Source organism: Lepisma saccharinum, unplaced genomic scaffold, assembly GCF_977018435.1.
Source record: "Lepisma saccharinum unplaced genomic scaffold, izLepSacc3.1 HAP1_SCAFFOLD_2, whole genome shotgun sequence".
Lineage (NCBI taxonomy): Eukaryota > Metazoa > Arthropoda > Insecta > Zygentoma > Lepismatidae > Lepisma > Lepisma saccharinum.
In genome coordinates this window covers 1,228,688-1,245,968 of record NW_028142893.1, presented here as the reverse complement: position 1 = coordinate 1,245,968, position 17,281 = coordinate 1,228,688, and positions in this window count along the sequence as shown.

The window sequence follows — 17,281 nt, the reverse complement described above, 5'->3', positions numbered from 1 at the left end:
TAACCAACACGGTAGCATCAACGGCCATGCAATAAAAATTGTATTACAAAAAAAAAAAAGAGAGAAAGGAAAATAATTGTAGTCTATTACTGATAAGACAGGTTACCATTCTTAATGCTGTTGATATTTTTTTTGTATATTAATAATGCACTTGTTACGATCGTAATTGCTCCTTGTGAGACTGAATTGTTAACCAGAGTCCTGATGGACCCTTTTATAATAGTTATTGAGAACAGAAATTAAACAGATTGTTAAGAGGAAGTTGAATTGTACTTATTTGATTAGAAGTTTTTACCCCAGTTATCTCTGAACAATCTTTTGCTCTGATTGATTAGATTATCGCATAATAAGTCATGATATGTCTTGCTCATGGTAACCTCCTTTCCTTGTGTTTTTTTCTTAACAGGACTAAATCTTAGAAACGCCGCATTTAACTCTATTAGCGACGTGTGAGAAAGGTGCAAGTCATTAAATTGATACGCAACTGTTGTGTTGCGGAGTGTTATCCAATTACTTACGCTAGTGTGTTCTAAGTTTTTTGAAATTATTCCTTTTATATATATATAAACATTAATATTCTTGTTTCTTGCAGCATTATTAGCAAAAATAAAGTGAACGGAATCATTTGATTTCGACCGTTCCTTTGGATTCCAAAGTATACTGGAACCTGACGTGACCTTTCTGTGACTTGCCTTGTGGTTGAGAATATAGGCTTAACGGGAACGTCGCGTCAGATTGTGTTTGTGACCCTTGTGTGGGCGTAGGCGTTGACAATTGTAAATTTCCGCGCGCTTCCATTATACTTTTACCATCAATTCGGGCAAGTCAGCGTCCTCCCCAACACAGGCGTTACAAAGTTTTGGCAGCAGAGCAGGTTAAATTTTTCCACCTACATTATATAACAAAGTTTTGCTAGCAGAGCAGGTAAAATTTTTTCGATCTACATTAGTTACCAGTTTAGTGGCAGTACAAAGTTTTGGAAGCCGAGCAGGTTAAATTTTTTTCCACCTACATTATATTACCAGCGACGTACCGGGAAAACCTTCCCCCTTTTTTTCCCCCCCTCTTTTGGAAGGAGTGATTGTGATTGACCCGTGTGGGTCCACGATTCCTAAAAATGACTTTTGATGTGCAACCTCCCTACGGACAATCACCGCTACCACCCCCTTCCCCCTCCGTTTTGGATTTTCTTCAAGGGGTAATCCTCCCTCAAAATGCGTCACCGATAAGGGAGACCATACGTTTTCAAACGGTATCCATTCTTTTGAAAGACATGTTACCCGCTACGGGTGGGGATCCTTTATCTTTATTTAAATTTCTGTGTCTCATCCATAAGATTGTTGCCTTGGAACTATTGGATATCGAATCCATTTTATTAATGGCGTTACCATTTACCTTAAATCCTCTCCGTGATATTTGGATGGAGGGCTTACGCCAGAAATTACCATGGCATTTGTTTCTATCAATGGTCTGGCTCAGACTCATACCTCCTTCCGAATTACAAATGTTTCGACTATCTATCCTCCACCGTGTTCAGAAACCATCAGAAACTCTTTATTCTTTTCTTCGCGATGCTTATGATGCTAGCCAGGTGTTGGCCGTTGAATGGCCTGAACAACAGTTACTCGAGGTCTTGCTTGAGGGTGTGAATTTCCCCGCACGGGCTTTAATTTTAAATTTTCCTCGCCCTCAGACTATTCGAGAATTTTTTGCCTTGGCTCAACAAATAATCCAGCCGGAGTTGAAGTGGCGTTCGCAGATGTACCCAGAGTCATATATAACTTCGTCCCAGCCTTCGCACTTATCAGATACCAGGCACACATTCTTGTATTCTGATCATGAAGTCTCTTCCTTACATCCTGTACCAGCGAATACGCCGCCTTTATCTTCGAATATCATAACCAACTCTCAGGAGGGCCGATACCCTCCATCATGTCTTCCTTTGGTGCAGCACGAACCTTTGTCGTTAAATCCCGTTGCGGAGTTGGAGAACGCCGTTGATAGTTCTTCCGTGACTCAGAGTTTAGACACCCCAAATCAGGATATTATTCCTTCATCTATGCCCACCCCTGTGCCCCCTGTCCAAGAGTGTCCATCTCCTATTCAATTACGTTCCGAATATCCATTTTCACCTGAAAATCGTTCTTCCCCTACGATTAAGATTCTATTAGGAGACCAACCAACTGTCGCTCTCCTCGATACCGCTTCGTCGGTGTCGCTTGTTTCTTCTTCCTTGTTGGGTCAAATAAGGCGCGGTTTCTCAATTATACGAGATGAAACTATGGATTTGAAAGACGTGACGAATCGGGTTTTTTTCCTTAAACTCTCGTTGTAAACTTTCATTACGATTGGGTCATTTGTCGTGGAAATGGTGTTTTTGGATAGTGGATTCGTTACCTTATCCGTTGCTTTTGGGAATGGACTTTCTTTCTCATACTAAAGCAACCGTTTCTTTGGAGAATTGGATTATTTCCTTTCCTTATTTTCAGGAGGGTCTTTTAGTGGACCATTCTCCTCAGCCTATGCCAGTCCCTTTTTCGGAGACTCGTATTCCGGTTTCAGACCAAGTCCAGCTACACCTTCTACCATCCTCTTCTGGTTTACCCTCACCTTTGCAAAATTTGTTAACTAACTTTTCGGATGTTGTCACTGACAGGGTTGGTGAATGTACTTTACCACCGGTATCCATTCCCCTGGTCTCGGATATCCCTTTTAGGGCTAAGCCTTTTCAATTGAACCCTGTTCAAACCGACATTATGCGGCAACAAATAGAGGAGTTACGGGCTCAGGGTATCGTGGAGGTTTGTAGGTCCCAATATGCGAGCCCCGCCTTTTTGGTGCCGAAGAAAAATGGTGGCCACCGTTTGGTCTGTTCGTTTCAGTCTCTAAACAGATTAATTGCCTATGACCAATTTCCACAGCCTCGTATTGATCTTTTATTCCAGCATTTGCAAAATGCGGCTGTGTTTTCCTGCCTTGATCTATGCCAGTCCTTCCACCAGATTAGGTTGGACGATAAGAGCAAGGATTTGACCGCCTTCGTTACTTCATTTGGACAGTTTAGATACACTCGTGTCCCCTTTGGCATTAATCTGGGTACGCAAATGTTGTCTCGCGTACTGGACGAAGTCTTGGGAAAATTTAAATATAAATTTCTTCTTACATATGCTGACGATTTGTTAGTGTTTTCGCCTGATGAGCAATCCCATATTCAGCATTTGACCGAAATACTACAGGCTCTTCGGGAAGCCGGTCTTACGGTCAACCCTGTTAAATCTACGTGGATGGCTAAAGAAATTAAGTACTTGGGATATATTATTCGCCATAGACAAATGGTTATGGATCCTGAGCGTATTACCGCTATTCAGGACATACCGCCTCCTAAATCCCAGCGTGGGGTGGCGCAAGTCATGGGACTTCTCTCGTACTACTCCCGTTTTCTCCCTCAGTTCGCTGAAAGGACTAGTTTTCTTACAGATAAACGTAAAAAGAATACACCTTTTTTTTGGTCCAAGGAGGATCAGGTTAGTTTTGATAAATTAAAATCTGCCTTTTTGAAACATACTGTTTTGGCCTTACCCGATTTTTCTCAAGAATTTGTTCTTCAGACAGACGCTTCGAGCTTAGCTTTAGGTGCTACTCTAAATCAGCGTGATTCTGAAGGTTTTTTGCGACCAATTGCCTTTGCTTCACGCAAACGTACTATCCAGGAACGTAGGCAATCTATTTATGAGGCCGAATGTGGGGCTATTGTTTTTGGATTTAAGAAATTCGAAACATATTTGACCTCTAAGCATTTTACTCTCCAAACGGATAACCAAGCCTTGTCGTGGTTACTAAAACATCCCGAACAATTTGGCAAATTTGGCCGTTGGCTGTTGTACTTATCTCGTTTTTCATATGACGTTGAACATATCCCTTCTTCAAAAAATCCAGTGGCGGATTGCTTGTCCCGGATGCACTCTCCGGAAGATTTTTCTATTGTACCTACTCCCGTTGATAGTTTGGCATGCGCTGCTCCTAAGCTCAATATCATCCCTTTTAATAAGGCTGATATTATTGCTTTACAGGAACAGGACCCTTTCTTACGTCCTATGATTGATAAGCTTCGAGATAATCAAATTGTTCCCAATTTTGGGCTTTTTCAGGATTTGTTGGTTCGACAGTCGCCACGTTCTACTGCTTCTCAGATAGTTCTACCATCAGTTCTACATAATGTAATTTGTCGTTATTATCACGATACTCCTGTGGGTGGCTCGCATCTGGGAGCCAACAAAACAACAAAAAAGATTTCCGCTCTTTTTTGGTGGCCTAACTATCTCGCTGCCATTCGGAAATATGTACGTTCTTGTGATCTTTGCCAGAAGGCCAAATTGCCCATTCGCAAACCCCAAGGATTGCTTTCTTCAGAGGTGATACGTCACCCTTGGCGGCGCCTTTACATTGATTTGGTGGGACCTTTGGTTCGTTCCGCTCGTGGAAATACGTATATTTTGGTGGTGGTGGACGCCTTTTCAAAATGGGTCTCCTTGTATCCGCTTCGCTCGGCGACTTCACACGCCATTATAGATAGGCTAAAATCCCTTTTTCTTTCTTTTGGAGCTCCATGCGAACTAGTTTCCGATAATGCTTCGTATTTTCGTTCGCATGTGTTTAATAATCTGTTATTTGAATCCAATGTTAGACATATCTACACTAGTCCATATTACCCAAATCCTTCTCTGGCTGAACGATTCATTCGTAATCTCAAGTCATCTTTAATTTGTTACCACTCTAAAGATAATTCTAAATGGGATCTTCACTTGAATAGCATTGCATTTGCTTTTAATACTGCTACGCACGATGCCACTCATGCTACGCCGGCGAAGTTAATTTTTGGTCGGGACATCGACGGCCCAATGAATTTTTTTTGGGAATTGCAATCTGATATGGAGCTAGCGGCTCCTCCGTCTCCAGACCGTGCTCACGCCTGGGGAGAGGCTTATCAACATTTAATGCGTTCTTGGCATTCACGCCAACGCAAATACGATCATTCCCGTGCCCAGGTTTCCTATAAACCTGGGGACATGGTTTTGTACAGAGTGTTTCCCTTAAGCAATGCATTCAATAAGACGTCATCTAAGCTCCAAGAACGATGGTCGGGTCCGGTACAGGTTCTTAAAATGTTAACCCCTGTAACAGCACTGTTGGTGGACCCTGATACCCAACAGCTGCTCCGAAAAGCTCACGTGACCCACCTTAAACCATATACCGTTCGCAATTTAGACCCTCCGGTGTCACCTGTGGACTTGGGATCTACCCAGGTTGGGCATACTTTACAGAATCCAAACGCTAACACGTAGACTGTTTTCTCTAACCTTTTCTGGCTGAGAATTTTTTTTTGATTGTAAAATTGTTATAATATAAAGATATGAAGGTGCCTAGGATATAAGTGTAATTGTTATATTCCTGTTATTTTTTATTTAAAACAGGTATATTATTTGGTCATTCAATATGTAAGTGTTTTTTTTTACTCAATATGTAAGTTCATTGTGATATAATCTGTTATTTCTTATTGTTTTTTGTATGTGGTGCGGGTATATATACCTATCATTATTGATCAATAACATATTTGTGATGCATGCGGCCTTGTAATGATGCTACTTTCCTTCTCTTCCTTCCTTTTGTAGTTCATAGTCTTCTCTTTTCTATCTCTCTTTCTAATTTCTTACTTTCTTATTCTTTTGTTGATTCCTTTCCTTTTTTTATTTCATATTTCTCGAGACTACTGCGCTCCTGTTACGCCATAGGAAGACTTTATATCATCATTGCCTTTTGGACCATGGTATTGAGCATGTCATTAAACGCCTACGACAAATTGGATCTACTGTGCATCACTACGCATATACCCCCCCCCCCTTCTGCTTCGTATTCGTCAGATTGCACGCTTATGGTGCGGCATAAGTTGACTATATATCGCTTATATGTTTGGCTTGGTACCACGTTTTGTGTGTTGTGCGCCTATAATGACTTTTGTGTGTATAATTGCTCGCCTCAGATGTTGGAGCCGGGATGGCCAACATGGAGTTGTGTGTCATTTGGTATGCATGTTTGTCTTGAACCTTTTAGGTTCCATTTTTTTTATCTGATTGCAAGTAAGAATGCATATATGTATGGTGTGATGTTATATCCTGCTCATCTTTCCTTACAAGGGATATATATATATATATATCATTAGTATTAGTTTACTCATTTCATGTGCTTGATTTTTGCCTTGTGATGGTATGGTGGACATATGCTTTGGGTTAATTCCTTGCATACAATTTCATGAACTGCTCTTGTAATTTGTGTGGTATTTTTTCTGCGTATCTTATATGATGTTTAATCTGTCAAGTTTGGGGCTCACTTCAGAGCGATTTCTGTGTATCTGATTTTTCATGAGATTTTTTTGAGTATTTATCTTTATTGGAATAACGTACTATAATTATGCTCATTATATTTTGGTATTCTTGATATAATTGTTCTACTTAAATTTTTTTGGGTTGTTACTTTACAGGTTTCAGGTTTTAGGTTGTCAAGCCTATTGATGCTACTTAGCCGTTTAGGCCTTTTCCTTATTATTTGTTTTGAGAGGTGGATTTTCTTTTCCCCAAGACCCGGGAATTTGTAATATTCACGTACTCGTCATCTCATCCGTGAATATTACACGTACCATTGAGTACGATTATAGAGTTCATTTGTTAAATAAACTCTCCAACCCAATAGACAGTAGTTTCTCGTCGTCTGCCTCGTGTCTCCGTCTATTGGCCATAACAAAAAACTACTCTCTCCTTTTCTCCCCCTCCCCCCTTTTTTTTTCTTCCCCGTCGATTACGATCGGGAATACAGTTAGTTAGCAGTTCGCATTCAGACTTCGCGTTGTGCCTTATCAGCCCAGCAGCAGTGACACGGGGAAAGCTCGCCTTGAACTTTACTTCCTTCGGAAACCTATTGAGACATGAAAATGGAATACGTTTAGTAGCAGCTGCAATTACGGTCTCAAGTGGAAATACTTAACTGCAGTTTTTGGTACCAGATCAGTTGAGTGTATTTGGTTTACGACTAGAGCTCCGAAGGAATACATATAAGGTAAATTGGACTTCTATCAAATATTCCCGTTGTCTGCTTGCTTGTGGAACTGTTCCCTTTTTTTTGAATTTTTGCACACGCGATCGACGTATGTTATCCCTCCTTTCAGTTTTAGACTTGTCTCGTTGTTGCAATAACGAGTACTGTGAACTTGAGTGACTGCACGATTATTACTCCTAATTATCGTCGCAAACGAAAACTTACAAAATGCTTTCTACCGTGAAGTGTTCGTTTGAGCACGCTGCCCGTAGCGAACGACGGTAGTAGTAAAAAAGGGCTCACTTAAATGCAACCACTTCCTTTTATTCTTGGTTGAGCGCGTGTTAAGTGACAGAGGAACCATTTGGACAGTTAATAGTGTTGTTGAAGAGCTACTGGGAGTTTATCCTGAATTGCTTTAACTACGCCCCCCCCCTTTTTTGGTAAACCGTACAACACTCCCCGCATTTTTCCGATTTCAATCCAGTACCACCAAATAACCAACACGGTAGCATCAACGGCCATGCAATAAAAATTGTATTACAAAAAAAAAAAAGAGAGAAAGGAAAATAATTGTAGTCTATTACTGATAAGACAGGTTACCATTCTTAATGCTGTTGATATTTTTTTTGTATATTAATAATGCACTTGTTACGATCGTAATTGCTCCTTGTGAGACTGAATTGTTAACCAGAGTCCTGATGGACCCTTTTATAATAGTTATTGAGAACAGAAATTAAACAGATTGTTAAGAGGAAGTTGAATTGTACTTATTTGATTAGAAGTTTTTACCCCAGTTATCTCTGAACAATCTTTTGCTCTGATTGATTAGATTATCGCATAATAAGTCATGATATGTCTTGCTCATGGTAACCTCCTTTCCTTGTGTTTTTTTCTTAACAGGACTAAATCTTAGAAACGCCGCATTTAACTCTATTAGCGACGTGTGAGAAAGGTGCAAGTCATTAAATTGATACGCAACTGTTGTGTTGCGGAGTGTTATCCAATTACTTACGCTAGTGTGTTCTAAGTTTTTTGAAATTATTCCTTTTATATATATATAAACATTAATATTCTTGTTTCTTGCAGCATTATTAGCAAAAATAAAGTGAACGGAATCATTTGATTTCGACCGTTCCTTTGGATTCCAAAGTATACTGGAACCTGACGTGACCTTTCTGTGACTTGCCTTGTGGTTGAGAATATAGGCTTAACGGGAACGTCGCGTCAGATTGTGTTTGTGACCCTTGTGTGGGCGTAGGCGTTGACAATTGTAAATTTCCGCGCGCTTCCATTATACTTTTACCATCAATTCGGGCAAGTCAGCGTCCTCCCCAACACAGGCGTTACAAGTTATGGCAAAAATACCAGTAGGTTAGCAACCTTGCTTTATGCACTGTAAGGCAAGCCTCAAGCAAGGTTGACAGCTCCTTGCTTTAGGCTAGGTTAGGTTAGGGTGGGTTAGGTTAGGTTAGGTTAGAGTAGGTTAGGTTAGGTTAGGTTAGGTTAGAGTAGGTTAGGTTAGGTTAGAGTAGGTTAGGTTAGGTTAGGTTAGGTTAGGTTTGAGTAGGTTAGGTTAGGTTAGGTTAGAGTAGGTTAGGTTAGGTTAGGTTAGATTAGGTTAGGTTAGGTTAGGTTAGAGTAGGTTAGGTTAGGTTAGGTTAGGTTTGAGTAGGTTAGGTTAGGTTAGGTTAGAGTAGGTTAGGTTAGAGTAGGTTAGGTTAGGTTAGGTTAGAGTAGGTTAGGTTAGGTTAGGTTAGAGTAGGTTAGGTTAGGTTAGGTTAGGTTAGGTTAGGTTAGCCAGTGAAAGATCATATAGTAGAATTTTTGTAGAGTGGGTTGGCAACACCGACGAGCATCAAATAATGATTTCAAGCCTCAAATAATAATTTCGAGCCTCAAAAAAAGGAACATCCAATAAAATTGCCAAATATAAAAAGGGGGCAATAAACCCCCCCCCCTCATAAAAAGCTACAGTGCCCCCACAGTGTCGCCAACACTAGGCCCCCAACAGTATTGCCAGACATAAAAAAATACATAGGCCCCTCAGGTCCTTTTATGAAAATTTACAGTGAAAAAGCTTTCATTTTTCATGATGTCAAGAGCATCTACCTCTAGCGCAGGTTGTTTGTTGCTGACTTACAGACTGATAAGAGCTTATGCAAGAGCACCCTGCTTGGCGAGCTGTAGAAGCCACAATTAACTAACCTATTTTTTTAAAAATATATTTGTAAAATCCATCTAATGTCTGAATTTAAAAAAAAATATATATTATATTTGTTAACTGTTTAAGGAAAATTTTTGCAAAATACCCCGACAACGTTTCAGCTACTAGGACCTCATTACCATGAGCCTAATCCTAGTAAGCCACATACACACCTGTTCTTCGTATCGCATATACTAGTAAGTCAGATGACATCATGGGAGAATCACATTTCCCCCAAGAAGCCCACCACAACAAACGTCGCACATGCTAGAAGAAACAGGATCAGGATATTTTATGCTAAATTTACGGCTGCCTGTATGCAGTTATAGGCAAATCATTAAAAGAGCGCTCTAATATACAATGATTTCTCCTACCATGTACCCTAACATACAATTTAACATAACAAGTAAAATTTCGATTCGTCTATATATACCCAACAAAACTCAGAAACTGCCATACGCGAGAGCTAATATTTTGCAACAACTGTAATTACCCAACACTAGCAACAAGAACAAAAAAAAATATATCAATTATTTGTATAATATTAATTAGTAACTTTAGATAATATTAATTATTAGTTTTCAGTTGTAATTAATTTTAAAAAACAATTAATAACATGTTAGGTGATGATAACCAAGTGCAAAAAGCATTGCATTTTTTTTTACACACAAACAAAACACCACATAGTTCACAAAACCTCTAACAGATGGCAGATAGTTACATGGTTCTAGTTAGGATGATTTTTGGGTTGTTGGATTGGGGTTGAAGAAGACTATTTGTTGTAGTGACCACAGTATTGTTTTTTTTTGTGTGTGTGTGTTTTCTGTTCTCTTACGAGAATTAATATAGGTTGTCATAGAACCCTCCAATTCATGACTTAGGAAAAATCTGTTTGGTGATTCATCACGTACACCTATATGTAAGAAAAAGTATGAATAGTGGTAGTGTTGCCAGATGTAAACAGAGGGCAATAGACCCCCCCCTCATAAAAAGCTACAGTAAAAACCCACAGTGTCGCCAACACTAGGCCCCCCAACAGTATTGCCAGACATAAAAAAATACATAGGCCCCTCAGGTCCTTTGATGAAAATTTACAGTGAAAAAACCCAGTAGGTTAACAACACTGTCAATCTACGGTAGTGTTGTCAGATGTAAACAGAGGGCAATAAACCCCCCCTCATAAAAAACTACAGTGCCCCCACAGTGTTGCCAACTCTGCCCTCAAAATGTACATCATAAAAGGCTACGACGAGCGCCACAACCTTGGTGATTTTTTCGGGTAAGGAGTTGGCAACACTGCGCCTTACGAGAGAAATCCATTAAGGCGATCGAGCCCCACGAGCCCCAAATGAAAATTCAGTACCCGGACACCTGCACTACTACATTTTCAAAGACACTGTCGTACTTGTGTGCCAGGAAAGTGAATATGTGCAACCAAACTGTGCTCTGCCCCACCGAGCCCCAAAAGAAGATTCAGTACTCTCTATTTGCCCCTACTAAGATTCGTGTCTAGCAAAAAATAAACTAAATAGAATTACACATGCATACAATATTTATTGTGCTTTTTTCTATCTACAATCATATTTTTCTTATATATTTTTTTAAATTTTTTTACAGGGTTTATTTTGTAAACACTCTACCACCAACAGATCACATATAAATAAACATACCCCCCAAAAAAATGCGCTCCATGAAAAGTTGTCCTGTATGCAAGGAAACCAAATCAAGCAAAAATTTTGCAAGACATTGTCGCACCTGCGTGCCAGGCAAGCATTTGGCTGCCACTGAACTATGTTCAAATACATCTGGGGCCCAGCCTTCGACCTCCACCAAGAGGAAGGCAGAAGCAGCCTCCATCAATGCACCACCCACGAAACGCGTCAAGCCTGTGGCGAAAGCGAACCAGACTGCTTTCGAGCGGTTGTTAGAGGACTTTGTCCTCACTTCGGAGGGCTCATGCGACGTGCGTAGCTTTTTGGAGAACGTGCAAGCCGAAATTATTTCCATCCTCGGCGATGCACTGGCTACGTACTCCACCAAATTCTACGCATCGCTACGTTGCCAGTACAAGAAGCCGTCTGAAGAAATTTACAGCTTCTGCCACAACACCAAGGCGAAGACGCTGCATCTGGCGGATGTCGACAACCTCGAGGTCATCTACAACCAGTTTGCCGATGAGCTGGTGACCAAACAAGAAGAACATCAAGCTAAAGGCTCGGGGGGTTCGCTGTGTGGCGAGCCTCACGAACTGTGCGTCAAACTTTGTAAGTTCGTGCCTCTCTCCACCTCCACCTACGTCCGCTTACCACCTACCATTGTGGCAAAGAAGGCCGTCCTGAACATCCAAAATAAAGATAACAAGTGCTTCGTATGGTCGGTGCTTGCAGCGTTGCACCCTGTCGACAGGAAAAACCATCCACACCGAGTTAACCACTACCGACCCTACGAGGCAGAGCTGGAAGTTGCGATGGCTGGGATCAACTACCCGGTGGCGCTTTCGGACATTCGAAAGTTTGAGGTTCGTGCGCGGTTGGCTATCAACGTTTACGGTCTCACTGACGAAAATGCGGTGTACCCCATCCGGGTGAGCGACGTAGAGGACGATGGTGCGCAGGAAATTCACCTTCTGCTCATCAAGGACGAGACCAATTACCACTACACCCTCATCCGTTCCCTCTCTAGACTTGTTTCGAGCCAGCGGAGCAGTGATAGTCACCACGTCGAGGTGTGTCGAAGGTGCTTGTCAACTTTTGATAATCGAGAACAGCAGGACTACCAGCGCATCAGAGGTCCCAACATCGCTGCAGAGAAGCTCGCTCGCCACAAGTTCTACTGTAGTAACAACGAGCCTGGTGTGGCAGTCTTGCCCAAACCTGGCACCGTGGAGCGTTTCCACATGCACGGTGCCATGGTGGAGCATCCCGCTATCATCATCGCGGATTTCGAGGCCTTCCTCAAACCCCTGTCTACTTGCGATCCAGATCCCGAAGTTTCCTCCACCACCCCTTACCAACTCCACGAGGCATCCAGCTTCGCATACGTTGTGGTGCGACGTGACCAGCACATCGCCCCCGAGCCCTACGTGTACCGTGGTCCCGACGCAGCCAAACACTTCCTCGAGAGGATGGTTGTCGAGGCCAACGAGATAGGGAAGGTACTGTTGGCCCCCAAGTTTATGCTCCCACAGTCTCCCGACGATCAACGTAGACACGACGAGGCCATCGCTTGCCCTGTCTGCGTCAAGGAGTACACCGCCAACAACCGTAAAGTCCAACACCATGATTATTTTAACGGTAGGTATGTTGGTCCATGGTGCAACGGATGTAACCTCATGGCCCGGGACCCGCGATTTATCCCTGTGTTTTTTCATAATGGCTCGGGATACGACTTCCACCACCTCGTCAAGCATCTTGGGTACGACGACATGCGAATCAACGTCCTGGCGCAGAACGAGGAGCGTTACATTAGCTTGAGCAAGTGGGTGCGAATCTCAGAAACACACTCTACCGTCGAGCTTCGCTTCCTCGACTCCCTGAGGTTCCTCCCGGCCAGCCTCGATGCTCTCGCAGGGAAGCTTAGCGACGAGCAAATGCTCATTACCTCCGGAAACTTTCCGAACTTGGACGCAGGTCTCTTCAGGCGTAAGGGTGTCTATCCCTACGAATACATCACAGACCCTTCCAAGTTCGCAGAGACGTCGCTACCTCCTCGAGCAAACTTCTATAGCAAGCTGCGAGGCTCGAACATCACCGACGAGGAATATCACCACGCCCAGTCCATGTGGCGCGAGCTGGGCTGTCGAACTCTCGGGGACTACCACGACGCCTACCTCAGACTTGATGTGATGCTCCTCGCCGACGTGTTCCAGACGTTCCGTGCGACTGCGAAGACCATCTACAAGCTGGACCCTGCATACTTCTACAGTCTCCCCGGACTGGCATGGTCAGCCATGTTTCTGGTGACGAAGATCGAGCTGGAGCTTCTTTCGGACGTGAACATGATGCTGTTTGTGGAACGTGCTGTGCGGGGTGGAATGGTCCAGGTGTCGCAGCGACACTCGCACGCCAACAATTACCACATGTCCACCGGTTACGACCCCTCACAACCGTCCAGCTACATCATGTACACGGACGTCAATAACCTCTACGGACACTCCATGATGCAGCCACTCCCCTTTAGAGGCTTCGAGTGGGCTGACCCATCCAACTTCGACGTCGAAGCTTTCGACGATTCGGAACATGGGTTCTTCGCCGAGGTGGACCTTGAGTTCTCCGAGAAGCTGCAGGATTTGTTCTGCGATCTTCCCCCTGCACCCGAGTTCAAGTGTCCACCCGATTCCAACCAGAAGAAGCTCGTCATGGATTTCGAGTCCAAAGAGCGTTATGTCCTGCACTACCAAAACCTCCGGTGGTTGATGAAGCGAGGGGTTACCGTCCGCACAGTACATCGAGTTTTGATGTTCGAGCATTCTCCATGGTTGAAGCCATACATCGAGCTCAACACCGAACATCGCACAGTCGCCACTTCTGATTTCGATCGCGATTTCTTCAAGTTAATGAATAATGCGGTGTTTGGCAAAACTATGGAGAATGTACGGAATCGCATGGACATAAAATTGGTAACGAGGAAAGCACAATGTCGCAGGCTCGTAGCAAACCCATTATTTAAATCGAGGACCATTTATAATGAGCACCTTGCTCTGGTGCATATGAGGAAGAGTGAGGTGAGGCTCGACAAGCCAATTTATGTTGGTGCCTCAGTATTAGACCTGAGCAAGCTGCACATGTTCGAGACGTACTACGACATATTACGTCCACATTATAGCCACAACATCTCGCTTCTCTACACGGACACGGACAGCTTGGTGTACCACGTCCACTCAGCCGATGCATACAGGGATATAGTCACGGCACCAGCTTTGGTTAACCTCTTCGACACCTCGGGCTATCCCCAGCCGAACCAGTACGGCATCCTGCCCCGAAACAAAAAAGTACCTGGCAAACTCAAAGACGAGAAGGACGGTGATGTAATTCTCGAGTTTGCAGGTCTTCGCGCCAAGGCCTATGCCATCAAAGCCGAGGGCAGCGTTACCAAGAAGGCCAAGGGTGTCGGCAGACAGGTGGTTCGGGAGCATCTCGCATTCGAGGACTTTGTTGATTGCCTCAAGACCAGGTCGTCGGTTCTAAGAGAAGAACAGCGCATCCAGAGGGTCGACCATGTGTTGACCACAAACAAAGTTAGAAAAATTGCGCTGAATCCCAACGACGACAAGAGGTGCGTCCTCGAGTGTGGTATTCACACATTGCCGTGGGGGCACTATCGCTTAGCAGAAAGCAAAACCTGCAACATATGTCCATCTTCAACAGAAGATTCATAAAAACAAAACAAAACCAAAAAAAACAAAAAAAAACACTTTGATTGTTATTATAAAAAACTTTGACTGTATTCCTAAATAACCAGCATGCCTATGAATTTGTTCGGTTTCAAAAAACAGATTTTTATGGAAACCATACCAGATCATGAAGTCTTACCTTCCGTGTTACCTAAACTCAACGGTCTGTTGATCATTCACCTCAACAGCATTTGGACGAAACTGAATGACGATGTGGGCAAGATGTTTTATGTTTTTAATAAAAATTTACATTTCTACGAAATTCCGATCGACGGGAAATTTCAAATCACCGTGAATCCGGAAAACGCAGGCGAAATCAAAATTTCTACCGGCAAGAACATTTTTCGAATCAAGCACGACAAGATGCTTTCTAACATTACGTACGATGTGTCTGCAGGAGATTACCTTTACATGGAACTCCTCGGAGATTACGACAAACTTATTCCTCTAGTAGTTGTATTTGTGATATAACCAGCGCGAGAAAGTACGAACCCCCCTCTGGCAGATTTGTCTATACTTAAAACAGGCTCAACATGCCCATATGAGTTTTTTTACTCTAGTGTGGAACCCCGTCTAATCCAAGATTTTTGTAAAAATGCCCTCGGGAATTTCCTGAGAAAGTATGACCCCCCTCAGATTGATTTGTCTACACTTACAGAAGGCACTTCTGTGAGATTGTTGTCCATAATCCTGTCAAAAATATGCCCCTCCTCATATTTTTTTTTGGCCACACCTAAAACTACGCCAAACGTATTAACACACACCTACACCCACCCACACCCACCCACACACACATATTTACTTCCGGTTCACTTCCGGTCCACTTCCGGTTCACTTCCGGTCCACTTCCGGTTCACTTCCGGTCCACTTCCGGTTTGACTACTTCCGGTCCACTTCCGGTTTAAGTTCAATTGGACACCATGCCCATATTGCATATCTAGTACTAAGACAATGCAAAACACAGAGACCCTCTAGAATTGCTCCGTGACTCTCTCATTTCTTACATCATAAACATATGATTTTTCACCTATGAGAATAACACTACATATGGTGTCATCAGGTAATGCCTCGTGGAATTCACAGATAATTTTAATGTTTGTCCTGTCATTAACCACAACCTGTTTCCTTTTTGAAGCGTTGATGACAAACATGGGTCTCCGTGCTTTGAATTCATCTGGTGTGTAATACATGTCAGTACTGCCAGTAGTAACCCTTTTGAAAGCCGAAAATGCCTCATATAATTTAAGAAAATCATCCTTGGAAATGTCTAAATTATAATTTTCTCTAGGAAATACCTCATTTCTGCCATTTTTAAGATATATGTTTTTGATGTTGCAGTTATCAAATTTACTTGAATTTTTTTCCTGATTATTGTGTCTCCCAGTCTGAAACAGTACCACCACAAAATCCGGCATGTCATATTGAATACTGGAGAATGAATTTGTAGCATCAAACTCATAATAAGTACCAGATGCGGGCTTCTGTACGCATTGATATGTGTAAAATTGCAGAGGAATCTGTGGATTTTTTATTATATCAGCTTTGTATTTAAGAGCATAACTGGCTTCATATTCAACAACCGGGATTCTTAGCTCCATAGTCTGAATAATGCATTTGCCTGCATCTGGTAAGGTATTGGGCAGAGCTTCTCCTGTAGAGTTTAATGTACTGTACCTCATCAATGCATTATTATCATTTGCAGCTCTTCTAAATGTAATTCTTAACCCACCCTTCCACATAATATCTTTGTAATCTGAGAAGAATCCTGGCAATAGGCGCATAGGGAACAGCACTGTGTGGTTCTTAGATAATATCTTATCACCAGCTTCAAAACCACCTATTTTGTAGTATGATACCTCGGTTTTGGATAATTTTAGAGTGGCCAAAGCTGTGGAGGTAATGCCGGGATAATCCACTCTGTTTATAACAACGCCATGCTTTCTGATCTCAATTTCAGAGAACAGATGCGGCACAAAATTGTCCACCAATCTTATATTTGAATTTGCCGGATAATCTGTTCCATCGAGCTTTACAACATCAAATTTGATGTATAGATCTGCTCTGTGGGGGTGTATAAAGCCATCCCCTACATCAAGATCAACCTCAATTTCTGTGTTGGGTTGATTTAAATTTGCAAATGTCCTCCTGTTTGGGGGGAATGATTGTAGCTCATAACTCTCAATATTTTCCATTGTATGTATTTTTATTTAAATGTTAATCTCTATGATAGCAGTTGTTGTGGCTCCAGCAAAATCAACTAATTCTTCTTTTTCATTAGTGACCATCAATTCAATGTAATCTATTCTATTATGGCACACAGGAAAATATAATGTTGGGGATGGATTGTAGATGATTGGCTCCATGAATTCAGAATTAGGTTTGAATGTTGCAATGATGCCAGTTTGTTTGTGAGTGCCTATGCCATTTGATTTGGTGATCATACCCTCAGCCACATTACAGTGAATATTCAGAGTCTCTATGGCTAAGAATTTAGGTATATTCATAGCAGTGTGTTTGATGCCTGCTTCAAGTTTTGTGTTGTTCTCAAAGCCTAACAGCTCTCCTATAGTAGCCATATCCACTGTTTCTGTAGCAGA